The sequence below is a fragment of the Pinus tabuliformis genome, chromosome 1_2 (genome assembly GCF_031772625.1).
Source record: "Pinus tabuliformis cultivar Carrire ecotype Pingquan chromosome 1_2, CPIR1, whole genome shotgun sequence".
In the NCBI taxonomy this organism is placed as follows: Eukaryota; Viridiplantae; Streptophyta; class Pinopsida; order Pinales; family Pinaceae; genus Pinus; species Pinus tabuliformis.
The window spans coordinates 1109322207-1109348423 of NC_142298.1; positions in this window are offsets into that span (position 1 = coordinate 1109322207).

Here is a 26217-nt window from a genome sequence, read left to right on the forward strand (position 1 = left end):
GTATGGGAATGCCTACCTCAGCGATGATATGATCTCATATATATATCTTGCATTCAATGTTTTTACAGGTTCCAATCGGGCTCTCCGCAAGATGATCCTCGAAATGATAAAGTAATTCACTCTTCCTAAATGATAAATGAAATCCTCATCTACTACAGACTCCGCACTTTAGGGGGCAATCTGTTGCACAAAAATATCGTCGCCATGATTATTTGCAGTCAGTATGGGTCTATCATCACTTGTACTGTACTCCTAAGCAAGTCTCAGACCTTAGCTCTTCAAGTCAAGCTTTGAAAATGGGAGAAAGACACTAAAAATCAATGAAACTCTGGTTCCGCACTTTCTGTCACTGTCACCTATGGTCCCGCACCTTCTGTTTACAAAAACTGCGGACCTACTCACTCTGTCCCTAAAGGTGTGGGTGCAGACCCCTGTGAAAGTCAAAAAGGGGCAATTTTATTCTAAAAAACACACTTTGGGTTAATTCTACATGATTCTAGAAGGAATTTTGACGTGCATTTGCTGCTCTTAGGTGGTTCATGCATCCCAAAAGAGAAGGAGCTAATCCCTTGATGAGAGGAGCTATCCCTTTGAAGGAGGACCTAGTAACCTCCCTCCATTACACTATAAATTCAAGAATTGGGCTGGTTGTTGGAGAGGTTAGAAGTCGAACATTTTTTAGGGTAAATGCTGGTGAAATCAAGACTTCCTAGTTGAGCTTAAGAGGAGAGATCACATACCTTTTTGGCTTCATTGGGGAGTGAGTGAAACTTGTCAAAGTAGACGAGACTTCATGCTGGACCCTAGGAGGAGCTTGTACAGTGTCAAGGCACAGGTTGTAAATTTCTTATTCTTTTGAATTAATACAATCAAACTCATTTTTCTCAACAAGTATCTCATGTTATTTGTTTCATGGACTCCTTGACTTTCATGTTAAATATGTTTTATGATATTGGCTTTTCAGGTGCTATTTAATTTGTTTGCCTTGTTTGTGTTTGCAGATTCGTGACAAAGGAGCTCATTTGGATCGAATGAGTGACGACATTCACAAACTTGCGTTGGATCTAAGGTAGGCCCTAAAAACACTTGTTTGCCATTGTTTTTAAAAGCATATCGAGAGAAAGATAGTGTCTGGTTGGTTTGCTTGTCATTAGGTCTTCTTTAGATTCTAGGAAGGTCTATCTTGTCCCCAAGATCGACTTATTCTGTGTGACAATAAGTTTACATCTTCTAAGCCATCATAATATGGTAAATTGCGTACCTCGGTCAATATACACTAGAATTATTTATTAATTCGGTTGCATCGCAACCTTGATACTTCATGTACTCTATTATGCTGACGCTCAAGCTCCTCATTCGAATTTGAGTTGTAGGAGCTGTCCTTTTCCCAAGTAATTCAGCCTCCTACCGTAGGGTTGATCCAATCCTCATTCCACATAATAAGCTTATAGATCTACTCAATATCATCCTCCTCATAGTAATCCCTGACTAGTTTAGTATACCATGCACCCTCGGCTGAATCTAATGTAACAATGAGTCTCAGTTCCTTCTTCTCAAACGTCATGTTGCATGTCTTCATGTTGATGATTGGATTCATATCAAACACCCAATCAATTCCAGGTAGTGCCTAGTAAGGATTACTATCATCTACTATTTCGTTTACTTCAAAATTATCTATAGCGCATGCCCCTTCAATGTTGATAGTTTCTCCATGTAGGTGTCCCATAGAAATACTATCTTGTTGGTTAGCCATTTGCAGTGAAATTGGGTACCACTGTAGCATTGACCTCCCATTCTTTCCTAGTTATATTTAGGTAGAACATTTGCATCAGATCCCAAATATAGGATCACTTGGTCCATTTCAAATTCTCTTATTTATGCAGTCAATCTCGTCTATCGAACAGTCCTTTTCTTATTTCTTTCTACTTCATGTACTACGCATTGTTCCGGTAGCGGCATATCCTTGCTGAAATAGTTTTCTATTAATTCTTCCAGTCCCTCCACCACATTCTAGTCCCTTATTAGCTTCATGCAAGTCTGCAAGAAGGATGAAAATACTGAAGGATTTGTTTCCTGAATAATAATGACCTCTTCAGGCTTCTCCATTCATGTAATCTGAGTCTTTGATGTGGAAGCTCCTAAATACAAAAATCTATTTCTTCCCTCTAGAAAAGTTTCGTTTTCCTTATGCAAATCAAATTCAGCATGCTCGGTAGAATCCTTGTTTACTCATATATTTTCTTCTGGTTGTTTCCCTATGGCTCTATCTTCTCCGTTAACTGTAACGCTTTGTGTAACTATATCAACGATAAGGCCATCCTCACGTGGTTTTGACCCTATCATCTAGATGTTCCAGGCGGGTTGCTGGTTCTTTTTCTCTTGCATACTTGCGACGAGTATAGGGAAATACTCTATGATGTGGTCAAACTGTAGGCAATAAAGATAAGATTGGTCTACTGGGTTCTGAAAATCGCACACAAAGTGGCCTAGTTCCCCACAATTATAAGTAATATGTTTGCGACCTCTTCTATCTCCTTCCCCTTATCCTCTTCATTTTCCATAGAATCCTCCTCACACTATAGGTGTGCCTTGATCCATGTCAAGATTTTGTTCCATAATAGAAGTCACACAAAAAAAGTGATTTGGGCCATTTTTTTATATTACATATTTTATGACATTTTCCTATATCATCTTCATTAATCATTGTTGGCTTGAGGGGGCTTGGACCCAGGTTTGAAGTTATATGTGTTAACCAACAAAACCCTACACTACTCGCCCTTTCAGTAACAACCAAAATAGCACATGCTATAATCTCACTTGAGGGAATATATGCGGTAGACTAGAAGTACGTTTCTGCATCCAGAGGACTATGTGATGTGTTTCTTCACAACTTAGGCTTTACCTTGACCTTCGTGAACCCTTAACCCTTAAAACCTTGAAATTACAATAATTAATGTTTAGAAGTTTTATTCCCTTCACCGATTATGATAAACGTGCATAACATCATATAAATAAATAGATATACGTCTTCGTGCATGTAATAAGTACTTTCCTTGATTAATTTCATTCAACAGATAAAAAACACAGTAATTCAAAGATACATAGTAGTATGCAGATGCACAGACAGTTCTTGAAAACAAGCCTTTATTATGCTTGAGATCTTCAATTACAGTTCTCTCCAACCTTGCGCACACAACTGCAAGGGTCCGCACACTCAACTCCGGACTTACCAAGGTGACCATTCATATAGCTGCAGGAGCCTTACCCTTTGCCCAAGTACAAAATAGACAAAAATAGACTCAAATCATGCACTATTCTTCTATACTTACCTCCTTTGACTCTTCTATGAATTCCTTTTATATTATTCTCTATTACAATACCATGGTTTGCAAAGCACGTGAAGATGTCAAAACAGTGTGACTCTAAACAAACTTACGGGCTTTGACCCTTTTAAAAGCCCCTTTGACTCTTATCGACCTGTTCTACTCGTGCTTCTCTCCTCAAAATGTGGAGAGTTTAGAATATTTAAGAAAACTTAACAAAGTTTGACCCAGGGCCCTCGTTGCAACACTCAGTCTTATGAGAAGACTACAAGATTTAGAGAGGTCAAATTTTGATGAAGGACAATAACACTAATGAAAAATATTCTTTCCCTTTAGAACCAATTTTTTCTACTTATTACAAAGTAAATTTTCTTCTGTTTTGGGAGGGAGCGTCAATCGATTCCTTCGATGACTTCCAAATGTACCATTTGGAATGTAGGGAGGTGACTACCAATAATGTATAGTCAAGGTTTGGTCCCTAGAGATGAGGAAGTCCCTAGTTCAGTGGAGTTGTTCATTTTGAGCTAATACTTTCCACTAATGCCATGACTGAGCTGAAAAAAATGCACTATTCCATTTTCTAATTTCCCCAAAACTTTGCTCCTAGAGAATATATTGTTCACCAGAGCTTCACTGGGGGATTGATACAATACCACGTGTGTTTATATTGGGGGATACATATTGACGAAAAAATTATATAATATATTGAGAAAATTATAGGGGGTAAAGGGTCTTTATACTAGAAGGTATAAAAATGGAGCTCAATGTCAATGAAAAAATATAAAGGGGTATAAAAAATGTTAATGAAAAAATGGATACCCACAATATCTAGTGAAAGTGGGGGTTTTTTAAATTGGTTAGGTGTATTAGGTTTGTATTTGTAGGAGGATAGATAATATTATTTTTAGAGGTATTTTCCATATCTATTCAAATTAAAGGTATTTTTTAGTTTGCCACAAATGCACGTGATATGTGAGAGGTTCATTACGTGAAGCCCCAAAAATTTTATTATGCCAATTACAATTGTAGATATGGGCACCCTTGATGTTTCTTATCACTCTAATGACTTAAAACTCCCTAGTATTGGGGTCATACTTATGTATCCATATTTTTCTACATAAAGCTTCCTGGGTTTCCTTTGATCCACATCAGCTTTTGCACCTAAGGATCTGCTAAGTATATCCCAATCCTAGAGAACAAGGCCTCCTTATTTTTTTTGGGTAACATATTTTGTCCCATAAAAATAGAGCCCATTTTATGTCTCTTTTACAACACTACCGAACAAAACTACAAGGAATATTTATAATCTTCCATAGGATGGATTTGGGGGATACCATTACCGAGAGAAGATAGGGGAGGAGGAATTCAAGGAAAATTTTGGGAAAGGTCAAGTGACTAGCCAAATTGAGTAATATGAAGCTCCACTAAGACATTTTGCCTTAAAATTTAAGAAGAATATTTTCTCATACATTTTGAATTAGAGGACCATTTGTTAGGTGGACTTTGAGGTATTTGAATCGAGGAGGGCTTCTTTGAGAACCAATAAAAAAAAGATATGTGAATTTATGTAGCTAACGGATACTAAAAATAAGATTTGAGATTTATCCATATTAATAGAGTCTCCAAAATAATTATAGATGTCTTGAAGAATGTTTCCAATGGTGGTGGATAGTTTGACAATGGGGATAGCCAAGATGTTAATTTTAGGTATGTTCTATGCTTACAACAATTTATTTCAATTTTCATAGTTAGCTCCATATCTTTTCCAGATTAGCAATCATATCAGCATTAAAGTATACTTCAGATAGAGCATAGAAATAAATCATAGAAGACAATCCAAGGCAAGGGGACACAAGATTTGGTGCCAGTGAGGGACAAACCCCAATGTGAGGAAACCCTTGACCAATTATTCTTATATTTTCTTCAATAGTTCAACAGAGAGACAAAGATAGTATGTTTACAACAAAAGTCAACACTTTGACTTATCTAGATAAGAGCAGAGATCATCTATAAGAATATGATACATGAGATCAGTTGAAGACATGCTGCTTCAACTCAATCTTGAAGGTGACTCCTTCACCTATTATTGTGCTGCATTTCATCATCATGCTGCACCTCACCGCACTACACCATGATGCACCCATCATCACTATGCTGCACCTCAACCTGCTTCATTAATCATGATTGTACCCATCATCGTACAACATTATGTCCCATTGCTGCACCATGTTCCCATCCTAACCTATGTGTTGGTTGCATCTTGGTTGCTTGTTATCCCTTGTTTGCTTGTTTAACCTAGCATGCCTGTTGTTGCATGCTAATTCTCCCTTGTATGCTAGCTGTAACATTGCATGCTTGGTGTATTTGGTGCTAAATACCATACAATTGTCCCAATGTTAGTTAGTTGTCCCTTACATTTTTCTCTCCTTTGGAGAAAGATTCTCTGGCTGTTTCGACAGTTCCTGACAGTTTTAGCAGTTCTGGTTGTTCTCGACAGTTCTGATAGTTTCGGTTGTTCCCGAGAGTTCTGACAGTCTCAGCAGTTCCAGCTTCGCCAGCAGTTCAGGCTTTTCTAGCAGTTACAGTAGTTCTGACATTTCTGGATTTTTTGGCTTTTCTGGAAGTTTCGACTTTTCCGGAATTTCTGGCTTTTCCAACTTTTTCGGTAGTTTCAGCTTTTCTGGCTTTTCTAGATTTTTTGGATTTTCCGATAGTTCCATCTTTTTTGATAGTTCTAACTTTTCCAACAGTTCCGACTTTTCCTCCAGTTTTGGATTTTCCCGCAGTTTTAGCTTTTCCAGCATTTTTGGTAGTTTTGGCTTTTTCGGCTTCTCCGACATTTCTGGCTTTTCCAGTAGTTTTGAATTTTTTGGTAGTTCTGGCTTTTCTAGCTTATCTGGCAATTCCGACTTTTCCAACTTTTTCTACTTTTCTGGATTTTTAGGATTTTCTAGCTTTTCCGGCATTTTCGGCTTTTTTGGTAGTTCTGACATTTCCAGCTTTTCCCACAGTTCCGTATTTTCCGACAGTTCCGACATTTCTGGCTTTTCCAGCAGTTCAGGCTTTTCTGGCAGTTCTAGCTTTCTGCCCTCTGGATCAAGGCAACGTTATTCCTCAGGATATCTCCTCCTACTAAAACCCAAAGATAGGTAGAGAGAGGAAGAGATCCCAAGTGTGTTGAAATTACATAAATTCCACCTCCATTTATAATAAAACATTGAGCACATGTGGGGTTTATTTGGTTGTTGGTCGACCTTGACGAATTGTCTTATAATGGAGATAAATTCATAGCTCCATGAATACTTATTGGAATCAGATGATATTTAGATCAATCCTACACCTCTCGATGAGAGGGATCTAGGAAAAATATCAACTACCATAAATAACATGACCCACATGGAGTTTGGCCCTAGTTTCCAATTTTAACACAAGAGAAATTTATTGTCAAGAAAATTCTGGTGCAAAGAAGGGGGATAATTGGAACCAATAGGAAGACCTTTTAGCTAGCCAAGTTATAGGGCTCGGTTAATAAATATTATCACCCCTTCATCCATGACCATAATGATGTAGGGGAAAATGAGGTCTCACTACCTAATACTCTTTGAGGGGCCAAAAGTGGGAGAGGGATACCTATTAAATAAGATGGAGAAGAAAGTTTTAAAAATGAGGGAAAGATCCCAATGAATCCATATTTATCTAAATCCAAGATTAGCGAGCATGTGAAAGAAAATTCCATAATAGTTTTTAAAATGATTTTGATGTATCAAGTTTAATGAACATACTTAGAGACTTATTGGAATTAAGATATTAAATTTTTAATAAGATGGTATCATGCCGCCCATAATTTTTTTGCCTCCACCATGACCGAAATTATTAGGAGAGATAAGTGAGGGGAGAATTTTTGTTAGTTAGTTTCTGGTAGACTTGGAGATGATTTTATAGATAACATTCCATAGGGAAATAATCTTGAAATCGCAAGAAAAATAACCATGGTTTTTTTAAGGAATAAGAGATATAAAGTTAGCATCAATGGTTGTTAATATAGAGGATGAGCTTTAATAATGTCCTCTACCTTCCAAACACCATACCTGGAAATTTTCTAGCAAGCCTAGTAAAAATCGATGGTAATGTCATTGGGACCTTGGGACATACATTTAGGAATTTTCATGATACCATTTTGCACTTCCTTCATGGTGATTTCATTCATAAGGAGATCATTTTGTTCCATTGTTACAAGTTTGAGAATATGCTTTTTGATATTCCTCATAGAAATTCTTTTGCCAAGAATCATTTTTGTGTGTGGTTTGGAAATGATTCATGAGTTCATGGGATATTGCATCATGGATTTTAACTTTTTGATTACTTTGAGATTTTATGATAGATAAGCTATTACTTTCCCTCTATCCTATGATGGATTTGTGGAAGCATTTAGTGTTTTTTCCTCCCTTCTGAAGATATCATAATCAATGTTTTTATCTCTAAAATATTTTTTGTTTTTTTAATCCTTCCTCTAGCTAGAGGTGATTGATTTCTTCTTGATGTTACAACTCCTGATATCTTCCATTTGATATTATTGCTTGTTGAATAGTGGCCATCTCTTGTTCTACCTTCAGATTTTGTTTTTGGATGTTACCAAAGTATGCAATATTCTAGTTGTTGATTTTAATTTAGAGATATTTTAACCGTTTCTAAGAGAAATACTTAAGTCAGGAAAATGATATTATTATTTCAAATATTTTCCTACATTAGAGACAAACAAATATTCCATAACAAAAAATCATTGATTCCAAAGGGCTTGTTCCGGGGACTACTAATCGAGTCCATAAGGTGTTCTATGGCTCAATGATAAAAACCATAGAAAGGGAGAGTAGTAGCCTCAAAACTGGTTGCTAAAATACATAAGGGATCTAATTTTAGTAATATATCATATCTTGAAGCTATTTGATATGTTCCTTCTTGCTTAGCATTCTAGTTGTATAAGTTTTTTTGGTGTGCTCAGATCTAGAATCTTGGTGTTATCAATCAATTCCACAAGGAGAAAAATTTCTTCATTTAGTCTCTGAATCCTACATTTATTTTTACTGACATTTTTATCACTCTAAAATACCCACCTATAATCTAGAAAATTTCCCTATAAGCCTTGAGTCCCTTTTGAGGTTTTTTATGAAGACCATTTTGTCAGCAAGAATACTAGGGCCATAAAGATTACTTATGATGCTACAACTAACTAAACTAATGGGTTGACAGCTAAAAGTTAGGATTGTGGTAAAAAAAATGAATATTGAAGAGTTATTTAGGAATGGTTCCACGTGATACCAATACCTCTCAATGCTCCTTTGGCATGCTAAACTAGACAATCGTAGTTTCTCCAAACATTCTTTAAAAGCTTTTCAATAAAATCAAAACATCATTTTGTTTCCTAAATCATCATAATGTGAGGGTGTTGTTAGTGAATTTTTTTTTAGGGCTCCTTTCTTAGATTTCCCATTAAAACCCCTAGTTTTCTATGAGATGAATTTCATTGATGATATTTAAAGGAGGGATGAAAGATGGAATGCATTGGTGACACTCCAGCTGTACTCACCAACTAATCCCCTATGTCCTATAGTAACTGACTATTTATTTTCTTCCTTTTTCTTTGGTTCTTTGAAAATAACCATTTTTTATTTGGGTCCATTTCTCTTTATACCATGAGAGGAAGAAAAACAGTCATGCTTATAGATATTAGATAGTTTGTAAGCCTGACATAGACTTAGGTCTTGATTTTGGATGTATGCCATAGTGATGATTTTAACTTTCTCCTTGGGAATGGTTAAATGGCATTTTTTTCTCCACTCCTCAATATCTTAAGAATAAATGCTTTGTAGGTCCATTTCCTTGAAATAATTTTCATCAAAATAATCTTAGATGTTATCCTCTATTTTTGGATCCTCACACTTTTATCCGGTTGGCTATGCATGTAAATATTATGTTGGATGGGGTGGTTGGTAATTAGATTTCCCAATCTCTTTCATTTTGGGTTTTTTCTTTTGGTAGTTACCTTGATTTATTCCAGGTATTGGAGGAATATGTACTAGCTATTCAGTTCCAAAGTTTTTGAGGTTGGATTCTATGTTCCTTTTTTTCGTTATTTTCCTTTTATTAGTATCTCTCGTAAACCCATCTTTATTAGAGGACATATTTAATTGCACAATTTTTTGGCCTTGGCTTTTTTGGAATTTCATCGAGACTTCACTCAATAAACCTATGGCAAAGCACATTCCTTCATGTCATAAGAAACAGTACCCTTAATTTGACTACATATTGGAAAATACCTCTAAAAATTAATTTATGTAACCCCCTACTAATAAAAAACCTATACATGTTTCCAATTTAAAAACCATTACACTATACATTGTAGGTATCCATATTTTCATTTAAAAAAATTACATCCCCTCATATATATATCACTATTATAGTGACATGATGCCTCTTTTATGACCCCACATGCATTCTACAATGCACCTTTCTTCTTTTGATATACATTGTAGATGCACATTAGTTCTTTAGATGACTAATCTATTGTATGAAATGTACCTTATGATATACATATTTCTATACAACATATAATAACACTTTACACGCCTATTGTATGCTTAATATATTGTTTCATTTTTTCCTCTTTTTTTATGCCACAATATGTATTCAAGTGGTATCTTATTGCGTTGTCAGTAAAGACCCCAAGGGGAATTCACAGAATATATGTTGATATTCATGGAATTCTTTCCCTCTGAAGGGGATTATATTAATATCTATTGCATTTTAGTATATTTCATCTACATTTCTTAGTTTAATTCTTTGTCAGATGGGCTTATATATGCCTATATTACCACATAAGTGGACATAGGAAGCATATTGACCTTGCCTTCTCGTAGTTGAGATCATAACAAAATCTATGGAATTAACAATACCTTCTAATATTTTAGGGTCCCATCACACCTAAGAGATAAAATAAACATGGATCCATACTAGGGTCATAGAAAAGCCTTCATTGTCAAGGTAGAATGTTTGAACCCATGACTTCCTGAATACGCCAACCAAATTCATGAATTATGGTCCTCCATAAAATATGTAATCTCTATTGCCTATATTGTTGAAAATGTCCATGAAGAAACCCTTAGAGCCTAAATTAAGGTGGAGATATCCCTTTTTTAGGTGTAGATAGCCATGGATGATTTTTTCCAAGGGTTGGAGTGCTACAATTTTACATACTACCATGTGCTCCCTCAAATATTTGATTCTTTTCCCTATTTTCTTTCATGGTAGTTCTAGGAGGGGAGATTTAAGTGTATAAATAAGGAAGGAAGCATTAGCTTTTGGATTTTTCATTACTAGAGTAGCAAAGGTGAGTTGAAAACTATCATGGATATTCTGCTGGATAATTCATCACCATCAATCTAATAAATTATAGTTAATAATCTAAAATATATAATATGAGGTTTTATTCCTCATTATATTTTTGGATCTATAGATAACTATTTATTAGGTATGCACACAAATAACAATTATGGTAAAAAATAGAGAATAATGAAATAAATTCTTAGAAACTTTGATTTCATAGAAGATATAACCTAGCAAACCATTTTGAGAGAAAACCTAGTTGGAAGCTGAGGTTAATTTTCTCTCTTTCTCTAAATAGAAAATACCTGGAAATACAAAGAATTAATACCTATGGTTTGTGGGTTACTATAGTTCACAAATCCTCTTTTGTGCTCCATCACTACCTCACTCTACTGATATGTTTATCTATGGAAAAAGTGCACTTGCGAGGAATGGAACTTGTTTTCCTCTTAGTTACTTGACTATCACTCAACTTGATAGCCTACTAGTGGTTAGGTTTGACTCCAAATATTAACTAGAGTTACAACATTGAATCCTCTAGATTCCTCTTCATCATAATCACATCGTTAGCCTCATTTCCATGAGTAATGGGGATGACATGACATCCTATCAACTTATTGTGGAAAAATCATGAAGGTAAACATTTGAGTGACATAACGTTTGGATACATAATCCTATTCAGGTGATTATTGCACCAATAGAAAGGAATCTTTATGTAAAATATGAATAGAATATTTTATATTATTATGATTTATTTTATCCATAAAAAGTTTCATTTGAATCCTTGAAATTCTCTCAAAAGGTTTCAAACCGAAATTTGTGAAACAGTGTCCCGCTAGTAAAAATGGTCTTATGAGAAAATTCCTCCAATTTCTCAACTCTGAAAGAATCCACGTGCTAAAAACAATATAATGATCCAATCCTTGCCAAGAGGTAGTGGTTGTAACTACATTATTGGTTTTATTATATGGATTAACCTACAATTGTGGTTTGTGAGTGGAGGAATCTCTAAATTTTCATGAGACAACATGATTGCCTTTGCAAACAAATGTGGTTCTATGAGGATTCTTATTCACACCCCATGGGGAAACATTGGATAAAAAGGCATTGGTGGGTGAAGAAAAAAATACAAACACAAAGGTTGAAGAGCCAGAAACCCTATTTACTTATATTTAAAATTATATTATTAATGAAAAAAATAAGTCAGAAATTTAAAGATTAAATGGAAAGTATTTACATTTTAATAAACTTAAGGAATCACATAATTAAAGATATATTTATCTTATGAATATTAATTTGATAAAAACATTATTAAACATTTTAAATGCAAATATATAAAAAAATAAAAATAAAAATGAATAAAATTTATATTTAAATTCATTTATGTATGTGAATAATTTTTTAAAAAGTTTTAAACAAACAAATTGATCCAGGTGGATATTGGTGGCCACCCACTAATTCCACTTGGATCCCCTCTAGTGCTTCTTTCAGTTTTTTCAATTTCCTTAATTATAGCACAATTTACTATTTTTAGTAGTTTTTCGGGTCCTAAACTTCCAGAGCTGTTTTGAGGCCTTAAACGACGTTTTTTGGGAAATCTACCGCCAATGAATTTTCTATCTAAAAATCATCTTTTTTGTCGTAGTCCTCGAAGATATCTTTCCAACGGGCTATCATGCACGTCAAACGGAGATAGTACGACCAATTTACGACCCCGGGAAGTTGATGTACCAACTTACCCAAAAACGAGGCCCACAATTTGGCATTTCATCTTCTAGGGTTAGGTTTTGGAATGTGAAGGGTTTTCCATGGTTTCTCAACAATAAATAGGCCTTCAAGCCTCATTGTAACATAGCTTAGAGACATGTAGCCACACATATCTTCTCAGAGATAAGCTACCATCACCCTAGCTGGTTTATTTCCATTTCTAGTTGTAATCATATTTCAGTATTTTCCATTAATGAAATGAAGTATTATTTCCATTGCATCTTTGTGTATATGGCTATCTCGGTAATTTGTTGCGTTCCTATTTAAATCTGGATCAGTGGTATCAGATCGGTCTGCTTTTTTCTCTTTTTTTCTTTACATGTCCCCAGCAAGGTCGGGATATAAGGAGTTAGGGCTTGAGCTGGTCGAACCTTTGTAAGACCAGCCTTGCAAATCCCGACGGCCTCCCATCGTGAATGAGAAGAAAGATGAGGGAGCAGGAGATCCTATCAAAATCTTTCTCGAAGAAGCCCTCGAGAGACAACAGAACGTGATGATGGACAACTTTGCCCAAATCCTTCAACGGCTACCCAAAAGTGACACATCGGCTTCCAGCAGCTACTCTGGAAACGCCACGCTCTTTAAGGTACAAGTTAATTTTGAAATCCCCATATTCGAGGGTCAGATAGATGCGGGTGTCGTAGATAAATGGTTAAATCTGCTAGAGGATTATTTTTCTATTCATGAATTTTTGAGTCGGGAAAAGATTGTTTTCACTCTTCTAAAAGCAGTCCCCCACGTCAAGAACTGGTGGGAAACCTACTGCGAGCAGAAGGATGAAACTACAAGCTCACTATTTTCAGCCGCACCCACCTGGAATTCATTCTGGGATGCCATTAAGGAGCAATACTACCCTGTTGGAAGCTATGAGGATGAATACATAAAGTGGACCATGTTGCAGCAGGGAAGGGATCAAGATGTGCCAGAGTTCACCAATCTTTTCCATACCCTTCGCACGAAGTTGGGTATGAAGGATTCAGAGCAACATTTGATACTAAAATATCGTGGCTGCCTGCACAAGTACATCCAAGAAGAAATGGAATTCCTGAACATCTCATCGCTCGGCATAGCATACCGATATGCCGTCAAGATTGAGCAGAAGTTTAAACAAAAGAAGCGAGACTTTGGATCTGCGAATCCAAAGCAAGGGAAAGGTGCCCCTAAACCATAGAACAAGGGACAAAGCCAAGGCAAGGCAGCACTGTTGGCTCACGCGAATACAACATCAAAGAATAGTGTCGCAAAGCTGAAAAATGACGCGGGAAAATGGTGTGAGTTCCATAAGAGCTCCACTCACAACACAAGTGAGTGTCGGGCCAGGCAGTCACTGGTGGTTGAACTAAAGGTTTCAGAATCAGATGCATGTTCCCACTCTGAGTCAGAACCCGACAAGGGGAATGACAAAGGCAAGCAGATCATTGATGCGGATCCCAACACCACTGTTGCTACTGCAAAGATCCAAAAAAATGAACTTGAATATCCAGAGGAGGACGAGCGTCTCTTCCACTCCCAGATGTGGGTAAGGGGCTCCCCGCTATAGTTCATTGTTGATAGAGGGAGCCAAAAGAACCTCATTTCGGCAGAGGTCGTGAAGCGGTTGGGCTTACCGACCACAACACATCCACAACTATACACCATCGGGTGGCTGCACCAACGACGGGATCTTCACGTGAGCCAACAGTGTCGCCTTCCATACAACATCAAGCCCTTCACAGATGAGGTATTGTGTGACATTGCTCCACTTGAAGTTTGTGATGTATTATTAGGACAACCATACTTGTGGAAGCAACATGCTGTGTATGAATCAAGGCCCCGTGCTGTTATTATTACATTTGGAAATCGGTTGTACAGGATACCAGAGGTAGCACCGTCTGCTGCCATATCTTTGATTACTGGAAAACAGTGCAGTAAGCTCATTTCCAAAACTGGAAAATTTGTTTTCCTGATGGTACACACTCAAGGAAAGAAGAAGACGGTGCCACAACCTCCAGACAGGGCCCCTCTACACGACAACTACAAATGGACAAGGTCGTGGAGGAGTACAAGGACATCTTCACCTCCCCCGTAGGGGTTCCTTTGCACTGTCAGGTCAAGCACTCCATCGATCTGACCCCAAGTGCGCCGCTACCCAATGGACCAATTTATCGGCGCTCCATTCTGGAGAACGATGAAATCAAGAGGTAGATTCAAAAGCTTTTGTAGAAAGGCCACATCCGTCCCAGTTCATCACCATGCAGGAGCCCAATTGTGTTGGTACAGAAGCAGGATGGGACTTGGAGACTCTGTATTGACTATCGGGCGCTGATCAAGATCACTGTTCGTAATATGTACCCGATCCTGTGGATTGATGACCTCCTCGACCAACTAAAGGGGGCAAAATATTTTAGCAAGATTGATCTAAAGTCAGGCTATCACCAGGTACAAATCGAACCCTCTGATGTGTGGAAGACTGCCTTCAAAGCCAAAGAGGGTCTTTTCGAATGGTTGGTTATGCCTTTGGGGCTGACGAATCCTCCTGCAACCTTCATGAGGCTAATGGATGACATCTTGTGGCCATTCACCAACTCATTTGTAGTGGTATACTTGGATGACATTCTGATCTTCAGCCAGAGTTGGGAACAACACCTCCACCACATCTGACAGGTTCTCCAAACACTGCAGCAACACAAGCTATGTGCCAATTTGGAGAAATGCACTTTTAGCATGAGTTGGGTTCAGTATCTGGGATACATTATTGATGAACAGGGAGTGGATGTGGATCCAGCGAAGATCAATTTCATTCGGGATTGGTTATCTCCAACCACTCTGACAGAGCTCCACAGCCTTCTAGGTCTTGCCAACTTCTACCGCAGGTTCGTGTTGGGGTTTTCTCATATCACTTGGCCTTTGAGTCAAGTCACCAAGGTAGGGGCAAAGGAAAGATTCCTTTGGTCTGAATCTCAACAGAAGGCCTTCATAGAGTTCAAAGATTTCCTCTGCACAACACCAGTGCTTGCTTTACCAGATTTACAACAACCATTTGAAGTCGAGACAGATGCCTCTAACTATGCTATTGGGGCAGTCCTTACTCAACACGGGCATCCAGTGGAATATCACAGTGAATCACTTTCAGACACAGTCCAAAAGTATCCCACTTATGATAAGGAGATGTATTCCATTGTGCAGGCCCGTCGACAATGGAAGCATTACATTTTGGGGAAGGAAATGGTCATCCACACAGACCACCAACCCCTGTAGTTCATACAGACCCAAGGGAAATTATAGAATGATCGCCATCAGAAGTGGTCCACACACCTACAACAGTTCCATTTGAATATCAAGTATAAGAAGGGCAACACTAATAATGTTGCAGATTGCCTTAGTCGACCTCTCATCATGGCGTTAACCACCGTCCTCAACTCTCGTGGGCACGAGACTTCTGATTTTCCACTGCTCTACAAAAGCGACCCAGAATTCGACCACACATACCAGAACCTCTTGGACGGTCAGTATCTTCCAGATTTTCACCTTCAGGATGGCTTGTTATGCCATCTAGGTCACCTTTGTGTTCCTTCAACCGAGCGTGCCAAGGTGATTTTGGAAGCACACTACAGTCAGGCTGTTGGATATTTTGGGGTCGAAAAAAGGGTGGCAGTACTGTAGAAGTATTTCTATTGGTCGAATCTTGGATAGGATGTCGGGAAGTACATCAGGTCATGCACTGCCTGTGCCATTGCTAAACCGACCATCAAGAAGAAAGGCCTCTATACCCCACTGCCTACCCCTAGTCGGCCTTGGGAATCCATCTCCATGGATTACATGTCAGGCCTTCCTTCCACTAAGCATGGAAATGACTATGTTTCTGTGGTCGTCGACAGGTTCTCAAAGATGGCCATTATGGCGGCCTGCAAGAAGAATATCACAGCAGAAGCCATTGCTAAACTCTTCTTTGAACGAATGTGGGTACACTTTGGGATCCCATAGTCTATCATCTCAGATCGAGATAGTAGGTTCCTCGGTACATTTTGGTCCAGTCTCTGGTCGATGCTAGACACCAAACTCACTAAGTCCACAGCTTTCCATCATCAAACTGATGGCCAGACAGAGGTTGTCAACAGGATGATCGTACACATTCTACGCATACATGTACAACTCAAAACATCCACGCACATGGGATGAGAGCCTCCCCTATGTTCAACATAGCTACAACCAGGCTCTCCACAGCTTGACTGGCCATAGCCCTTTTCAAGTGGGCTTGGGATTCCAGCCACTATGTCCCATCGATGTGGCCATGCCATTTGTAGCTACTCATGTAGATTTTGCTCATGTCCAGCCCGAAACAAATAAGGAAAATAGCTTCATTGAGCACATCCAACATATTCACCAGCAGGTCCATGACATTCTCGAGAAATCAAATGCTAAGTACAAGCAACGACATGATCAACATCGGGTGCCACACAAGTTTCAAGTGGGTGACAAAGTCTGGTTGCATTTGAAAAATGAACGCCTTACCAGAGCCTATTGGAAACTCAGACCACTCCGATATGGCCTTTACACCATTACCAAAGCCATGGGAGACAATGCATTTGAGCTCAGCATTCCCCCATTGCTTGGCCTGCACCTGGTGTTCAATGTCGACCGCCTTCGGCCATACTTTCCACCATTAGTAGACACGTCCGACATTACAGAAAAAATCATACCCAGAGAGTTAAATCCAGTTTGCATGGAACAAGCTGCAACCGATCGGATCATGGACACAAAGATCAAGCACACTCGCCAGCATAATATCCAATTGTATCGAGTTGTCAAAGCAGGACAACTCCTTCACCAGGGCAAGTGGCTCACCAGAGACCAAGTGCGGTAGAAGTTCCCTCATCTCATGGAGGAACTCAACGCAATGGGGAACATTGCTTCCTAAGGGGGGAGGAATGATCCAGGTGGATATTGGTGGCCACCCGCTAATTCCACTTGGATCCCCTCTAGTGCTTCTTTCAGTTTTCTCAGTTTCCTTAATTATAGCACAGTTTACTATTTTTAGCAGTTTTTTGGGTCCTAAACTTCGGGAGCCGTTTTGAGACCCTAAACGACGTTTTTTTGGAAATATACCTCCAATGATTTTTCTATCTAAAAATCATCTTTTGCATTGTAGTCCTTGGAGAGATCTTTCCAACGGGCTATCATGCACGTCAAATGGAGATAGTACGACCAATTCACGACCCCGGGAATTTGATGTACCAACTTACCCAAAAACGGGGCCCACAATTTGGCGTTTCATCTTCTAGGGTTAGGTTTTGGAATATGAAGGGTTTTCCATTATTTCTCAACAATAAATAGGCCATCGAGCCTCATTGTAACACAGTTCAGAGGCATGTAGCCACACATATCTTCTCAGAGATAAGCTACCATCGCCCTAGCTGGTTTATTTCCATTTCTGGTTGTAAGCATATTTCAGTATTTTCCATTAATGAAATGAAGTATTATTTCCACTACATCTTTGTGTATATGGTTATCTCGACAATCTGTTGCATTCCTATTTAAATCTGAATCTGTCACAAATATTAGTAAAATTTAAGAGAGGTTATATGAAGCTTTTTCCTTAAAAATCATAATTTCCATTAAGTAAATTGACAAAAAATACATGTTGTATGGTTTATAGTCATCCAAATAGAAGAAAATTGTTGAGACAGTGTCATCCACTATAGTACAAGTACATTTAATGAAATATATACTTGAACATACAAAATTTTTATAAATATGAGATTCATCCAAAAATATATGGAAAGTTGTAGGTGATTGGTGTTGATTATGTCAGCAAATGTCCTTGATGAGCTAAAAAACTAGGAAATATAAAATGTCATTATTGTATGTGCACATGCACCTGTTGATCATTGATGAAAGGTCTATTATAGTATTGGAAGTGCTATAAATCAACCACCTGAGTCACATGCCGAGGGCCAAATGTCTAATGTGCACCTTCATTCTATAGCTCATCGACAATATGGTTCTACTACCTATTAATGTGGAGACAAGATATAACATCAAAATGAGATTTGAGTAGAAGCACTTCATTTAATAAACTTATACGAGTGCTTGTGCATTATGTACATTATAAAGTGAACTAATTGACCACCACTTTGGAATCACCAAACACCTGTAGATGATTGCAATTTTTCTTAAGAGGAAATAATAGTAGAAGTTTGAGGTTGTGTAACTCAACCTAGTTGTTTCTTCCTTGACTCACGCTAGATTTTATTTAGTAGTGGTGTTATTGAGTGTCATAGACGACCACACCTCCACCACATGGCCCTTGTTGAGAAGAAGCATCAAAATATTCCCATGGAGAGTTATACTTAATTGATTCCATGGCTACAGAACAAGGAGTAGGAAAATTTTAATCCTCAGGTAGGAGAGAATATCATTGAAATCCAAGCTACTGATCGATCCGGCAAAAATGGTGTCTATTGAAAAATAAGTTGGTTCCTACCAATCCATAGGCCCCAACATGCAAGAAACAAGATATTTCATTGCTTGTGAGAAGTGGACTCATTCAACCAGGATCCCCAAGCAAGATACATATTGTTTCCTTGCCAATTTTAAGAAATGTTCAGTCCCTTACTTAGGGTAATCCAAACTTATTTTGTAACCTAACAATGGAGAAAGAGATGATATGTTGTTTCCTTTGATTCGATGAATATGGCACACCAGGTGGGTCCATAATAAGATTGATGTTTCAGATTTTCACCTGTAGGAAGTTTATTTTCTAGTATACACAAAAATAACAACTTGGATTTTACTGGCCCTTTTGATTACAAAAGTGTTTCCACCACCAGTAGGTATGATATGGTTTTTTTGAGGTGATCGTAAATTGACAACCATATTTTGGTGTATACAATCCCTATTTTGAAGGAGCCTATAACAATTTGTCCTTGTGGTCGATTAAAGGAATGTGAGTGGATCACAAAGCCTAGATATAGTTTCCCAAAGTATAGTCCTAATGTATAGGGATTTGGAGGCCCGCAGTAGTGCGCAAATGTTTCGCCCATATATAATATCGCTTCAGATCCCCAATCTGATACAAATATTTGATCCTATGAGACATAAGATAGGTTACCAGATTAGGGGGGAGAATATGATTGTTCCCACATCCAGATCAGGAGTCGATGCCAATCCTTACATGATTCCCGTATTCAACTCTCCATGCCAGACCGTATGTGATGATAGGGAAAGACTTTAGGACAATTTTCCAGATGGTAGATATATTTGAATGTTAAGAAAGATTCTTCGGCAAAAATCACATGGAATATCATTTGTCCATGTGATTTTTGCCGAAGAATCTTTCTTAACTTGATATGGATCACAGAAGCCTGAACTCTATATTTGAATGTTGTTTATTTGGTAGCTGAATCCAATCTGAGATGGATAATGAGTGTATAGATTGTGTGTGCTAAGTAGTCTCTATAAAAACTTGGCTACCAGAGCTTCAAAGAAGGAGAAGAGATCTTTTAAGCCCCAACCTCCCAAGATTTGGGGAGATGAATTTTGTCCCATCTCGCCCAAGAAAAAGTACGCCCTTCATTTTCCCCTTGTGAGAGATATCCATAGTAGGTCATATGAATGAGATTGAGTATCGCCTTAGGGATCCACAACAGAGCCATCCAGAGGACAGGAGTGGCTTCAATGACATATTTCATCAAGACAAGCCTGTCGGCGCTAGACAACCACTTATGACACCACGATTTGATTTACTTCTCTATTTTGTCTACCAACCCCATCAAGATTTGCATCAAATAGTCATTTGGATTCAACTGAAATCCAAGATATACTATCCCCTCCTCAAGGGGAATAGATGTAAAAGGAAGAAATTGATGAGCATGTGTAATTTACAACATTGAATAGTTACAGGATGTAATAGTAGATTTATGTTGATTTGTGAACATACCTCTAGCAGCACATAAAATATGGGGGATCAATTTTAATTGATTGATGTCACTGCATGATCCATCAAAAAAGATATGAACATCATCATAAACAAAGGGTGTGAGAAGGTTTTTCTATTTCCAATGTGACTTCCTTTGAGAGTACGATGGGAGATCGATCTGTGGACCAGTTTGCTTAGTCCTTCAACAATTTGCAAAAATAAAAGGGGAGACAATGGACAACCGTGTCCAATACCTCTCTCTGCATGGAGGAAATTTGATGCAATGCCATTGATTAATACTACAAAAGAGGTAGATGTGATACAACACATGGTGCACTTGATAAAGTAGTTTTTGAAGCACGGATGGGTGAGAATCAATGTGATATAGAGCCATTTGACTCTGTCAAAATCTTTGTAGAGATTAATTTTTAGAATCATGACTTTTAGTCTCATGGTTTTAATGTCGTGAAGCCCCTCTTGATAAATGCTAATATCTTTATGGATTTGACGATCTTCAAGGAAATAAAATTCCCCCGAGGATATATGGTGAGAGAATATAGGGCAGAGCCTACTCGGAATGATTTTGGAAATGATCTTGTAGATGAAATTGCAAAGGGAGATTGATTGATGGTTAACGAACAAGGAAGGGGTATTGAATTTTGGTATCAAAGCTATGACAGTTGAGTTGAAGGCATGGTACATCCACGAGGGCTTCACTGGGGGAGTGATATCATGCCATGTGGGTTCATATTGGGGGATATACATTGAGGAAAAATGACATAGTATATTGGAGGATATATAGGCGGTAAAGGGTTTTTATATCGGAAAATATAAAAAATGGAGCTCAAATTTAAAGAAATAATATAAAGGGCTATAAAAAATGTTAATGAAAAAATGGACACCTACAATATCTAGTGAAAGTAGGGGTTTTTAAATTGGGAAGTTGTATTGGACTCATATTGGTAGGGGGTTAAATAATGTGATTTTTATAGGGATTTTCCATGTGTAGTCAAATTAAAGGTATTGTTTAATATGCCACGAACACAGGTGATATGTCAGAGGTTTATTGAGTGAATCCTCTGTGAGTACATCTAACCCGAAGAGAGACTTTTCTCAATAACGTTTAGGAGATCATGACCAATAAGATCATGAACATTGAGGAAGAATTTGATTGTTCATCCGTCAAGTCAAACACTCTTATCCTTTTTTAACTAGTGTAATACAAATTCCAATCCCATAGGTGATATAGGATGTTGTAATTGATCATTATCCACATCAGAGGAAAAATCGAGAAAGACCTACATCGATAGCATGAGTTCCCTTGGAGAGGCGTGTCAAGTTGCAGAGTAAAAGTATTTTAAGTGCTACACTCCTAGTCTGGCTAAATCCTTAAAATTTGAAGAAAATTTTCCAACATCATCTTTTAAGGACCAAATGGTATTGTAAGCTCTCCTGGCCTTTGTGAATTGATGAAAAAAAATTGTATTAGGGTCCATAGCCTGTAACTAGATAGCTCTGCTCTTTAGTCTCAAACTTTGTTCCCTAGTTTCCAACAGTCGTTTGTGCTCTCTTTCAAGTTGAATAAGGTGGAGATTGGAATAATGAGATAGATATCCCCCCTAGGTTGTTCCACCTTATCTAGTTTAGATTACATCTTCTTAATCACTTACTCATCAATCTATCATTTCTATTTCACCCATTCGAGGATTTTCCTTTTCATATTGCACATGTTCTAATTGAAATTTGAGGCCACCGATGCTTGATCCATAGGATCACACTTCCTCCAGTTATCATTCATTATGCTTCGAAATTCCACCTCCTTGAGCCATGTTGAACTAAATTTATCTCTACACTTGTCGAAGTGTGCAACCATTTGGAGGTAAATGGGATTGTGGTGATATTGGCCACCTAGGCTGACCCATTTCTTGAATGTTCTCGGATGGATTCCTTGATCATTAAATGATCTATTTTTTGAGAAATTTCATTGTCGCCAATGTGATGGTCTACCCACATGGGGAGGCATTTTTCCATCTCAACGTCAATGAGATTCTGTGAGTCAATAAGTTGAAAAAAAAATTCAATAGAGAGTCCTCATGTGCACGAGGGCCCCAACATTCTGTGCTACCTAGGGAGAAGTTTAAATCACCCGTGGTAATGAGATTGTTTGAGGTCATGAAAGGATGATTCATCAATGTATTTGAAAAGATAGCATTCTTATGACATGTTCAATATATGTTTAAAATCCTAAGTGGTACACTGAGTTCGTTGGAGAATATATCGCCTGCAAGGTAGTTAAGGTGACCCTAGATGTTGGATAATTTTACAGTTTTGGAGTTGTAACCAAGAGAGCCACTCCTAGAATGGCCTTGCACGCTAATGACATGAAAAATGCAACCCTTGAATAATGTAGACAATGTGTGCTCAACCTCCATACAGGGTCCCAAGGTTTCCTGTAGAAAAATAATATCGAGGCATTATGATAAAATCATATGTTTAAGGGCTATATTTTTTGAGGAGCTAGCTAACCCTTAACAGTTCAATGATAACCACTTCATGGAGGAACCGATGATGGGGAATTGGCTGCTCTAAGGACCCCTTCAAGAGATAATTGTCAGCCAACGACAATGTCTAGCTTAGCTTGGTTCATAGCCTTTTCCATACGTGACTTGCAAACACGAGTGATTTTCAGAAATTTTGATGGGAATAGAGGGCCCAAACTAGTGCCATGGCTAGTGAGGAAAAATGCCCATGAGAATGGGCGAGTTCAGTATCGAAGAAGATCAATGTCCCATATAGGAAGGAGAGGGGCAACAGCTCTGAGGAAGAAGGGTAGGGGATGGAATCAGGGAGTACGTCGGGAGGGATATCGTTGGATAGGATAAGGCCCTCATATGGAGCATAGGAGTGAGAGTTCCCAAGCAAGTGACAATGGATGAAAAAGGAACAAAGTTATCTGAATCAATGCAAGAAGTAAGAGGAGGGGGAGCGGAAGAGGCCTCAAACCCACACCAACTATTTGCCTCCCATCGACAAAAAAGTGAGTAACCTCCATCTATGTCAAGCCATCGAGAGTATTGGAGGCCTCTCGAGCCAAAGTATGAGGATCCAAAGAGGGAGTCGATGAAGGTGGTTCTCTAGATTCTTGTTGCCATTGTAGGAGAAGATGGAATTGTTTGTATAGATGGGCAACCTGATGACACTAGAAACATCGAAAGGGAACTCCCTTTCACTCAAGAATTTGATTTCAAACAAAATACATGTAGTTTAGGATTAGGTTCTGCAGTATACCCTCTTGGGTTTCCGTAAAAACCAACATTTGTGCATAGTTCATCCTACAAGATTCTAGCTAAGATCTGTCATATTCCAAGTATTGTCAAAGATGATCCCCAGATTAGATCGAATACATCCTCAATCCATAGATAGAGTGACAAGCCTAGAAGACAGACCCATAGAGGGCCAACACCCAATTTTTCATGTTCCAAGTGAAATAAAGGAGACCAATGAATCAGTAATATAGGAGGTATTTGTATGTTCCATAAACATCTTAGGACCCAGCTGGCATGTTCATTCTGAGTGAAACGAAGGGCGAACCATCCCTTTTTTACAATGCATACCAAGGGGAGGGCATCAACAGTATGTACCCATATTTTCTATGCCCATTCTGTAGATGAGAGACAATGTAACTCCAAAACCGTTCCTTTTGGGTCGATGATATCATCTGATCTAATACCCTCTCTAAAGACCATAGCCCGATTTTTATCCTTTACTTTGGGGCATTTGGTGTTCCTAGGTCCTCTTTTATGGCTACCATCTTGAGCGAGCAAAAAGGCCTCCCTAGGTAGAAACAACTCATCTTCTTGAGACAATGCCCTTGAAACCCTTAGCATATGGGAGCGTGATACAAATTCAAAGTTGAAGTGACGATGCGTGATTGGGAAAACCCTAGTTGCTTCATGGTGAGAAGGAGTCGCACAAATGATAGATTAGCTGGCAGGGGGAGATGGGGTGGCAATATGAGGAGATGCCACAGTAAAAGAGACATATAGTGAGCCAATTTGAACAACCTGGAAAACCTTCGGTATAGGGATATCGGCAAGGAGAGAGGGTCAGGATTTAGGAAGGAATTAGGGAATAGAAGGGAATTTGGGGGTGAATAAGTCAGAGGATCTAGAGGAGCGTGTGGGTCTGACCGACTAAAATATGTGGTACCAGTAAAAGTGTCAAGTATAGGCATAGAAGAAGGAAGATGGGAGAAAATCAGTGTAATAGAGGTGGGTGTGAAGTTACAATCCAAAAGAGGAGGTAGTGAATAGACTGGCAAAGATTCTAAAGAAAGAACAACGAGGCATAATTGCACAATTATGTTCACTACAGGTTCCCACATCGAAATCATCCATTTCTCCATATCTCCAAAAAGTCCTGGATATTCATTCCAAGGTATTTGGGACTCCCAAGGGCCTCCCACCTATTCATGATCATGATCATGCTATTAATTTGATTCCAAGAAGTTTTCCTCCAAACATCAGTCCTTATAGATATCCCTATGTCTAAAAGAGCGAAATTGAACGTATGGTTGCAGAAATGCTAGAGGCTAGTATAATTTAACCTAGTCAAAGTTCTTTCTCTACTCTAGTAGTGTTGGTTCACAAGAAGGATGGATCATGGCACATGTGTCCAGATTATAGGGAGCTCAACAAGCTCACTATTAAAGATAAATTTCCCATTCCTGTCATTGGTGAATTATTGGATGAATTGCATGGATCAATTTAATTCACCAAGTTGGATCTCCGTTCATGATATCATCAAATCAAAATGAAGACTGAAAACATTCTAGAAACAACATTTAGAACTCTTGAGGGTCATTATGAATTTTGAGTCATGCCTTTTGGCCTTACTAATGCACCTTCTACATTTCAAGGTTTGATGAATTCCATTTTCAAATCCTTAGAAAATTTGTATTAGTATTTTTTGATGATATACTAATCTACAACAAGTCTTGGAAGGATCATGTCCAACATGTTGACATGGTGCTCAAACCATTGGAGGATAAACAATTATATGCAAAAATGTCCAAATGTTTCATTGGAGTACAAGTGGTGGACTATCTGCATCATATTTTAACTCATGAAGGTGTTAAGGTAGACCCTAGCAAAATTAGAACCATTAAGGAATGGAAAATCCCCACATCCATAAAGCATCTGCGAGGATTTATCGAGTTGACAGGGTATTACCGCAAGTTTCTTAAGAATTATGGGAGAATAGTAGCACCTCTAACAACATTATTGAAGAAAGATGCATTTTCATGGACTCCAAAAGCAATGAAGGAGTTTGAACATCATAAAGAGGCAATGTGCCAAGCACCAGTCTTAGCTACGCCAGACTTCAAAAAAACCATTATTATGGAATTTGATGCCTTGGGAAATGGAATTAGTGTTGTTTTAATGCAAGAAGAAAGACTCATTGCTTTTGAAAGTCGTCCAATCAAAGAAAAGTATTTACACAAAGCTATTTATGAGAAGGAAATGTTGGCAATACTACATGCACTTAAGAAATGGTGACCCTACCTAATGGGAAGACACTTCAAGATAAAAGCAGACCATGATAGTCTTAAATAATTTTTAGAAAAACGATTATCTTCAGAAGAAAAACAAAAATGAGTCACAATGATTTTGGGTTATGACTTTGAAATAATCTAGAGAAAGGGAAGCAAAATGTTTTGGCAGATGCACTCTCAAGAAAGGATGAGGATGTGGAATCATATCTTTGCGCCATTTCTATTATCCAACCAGATTGGATAAATGAATCAAGGGATGAATGGAAGAATGATGAGCAAGTGTGGGCACTGATTCA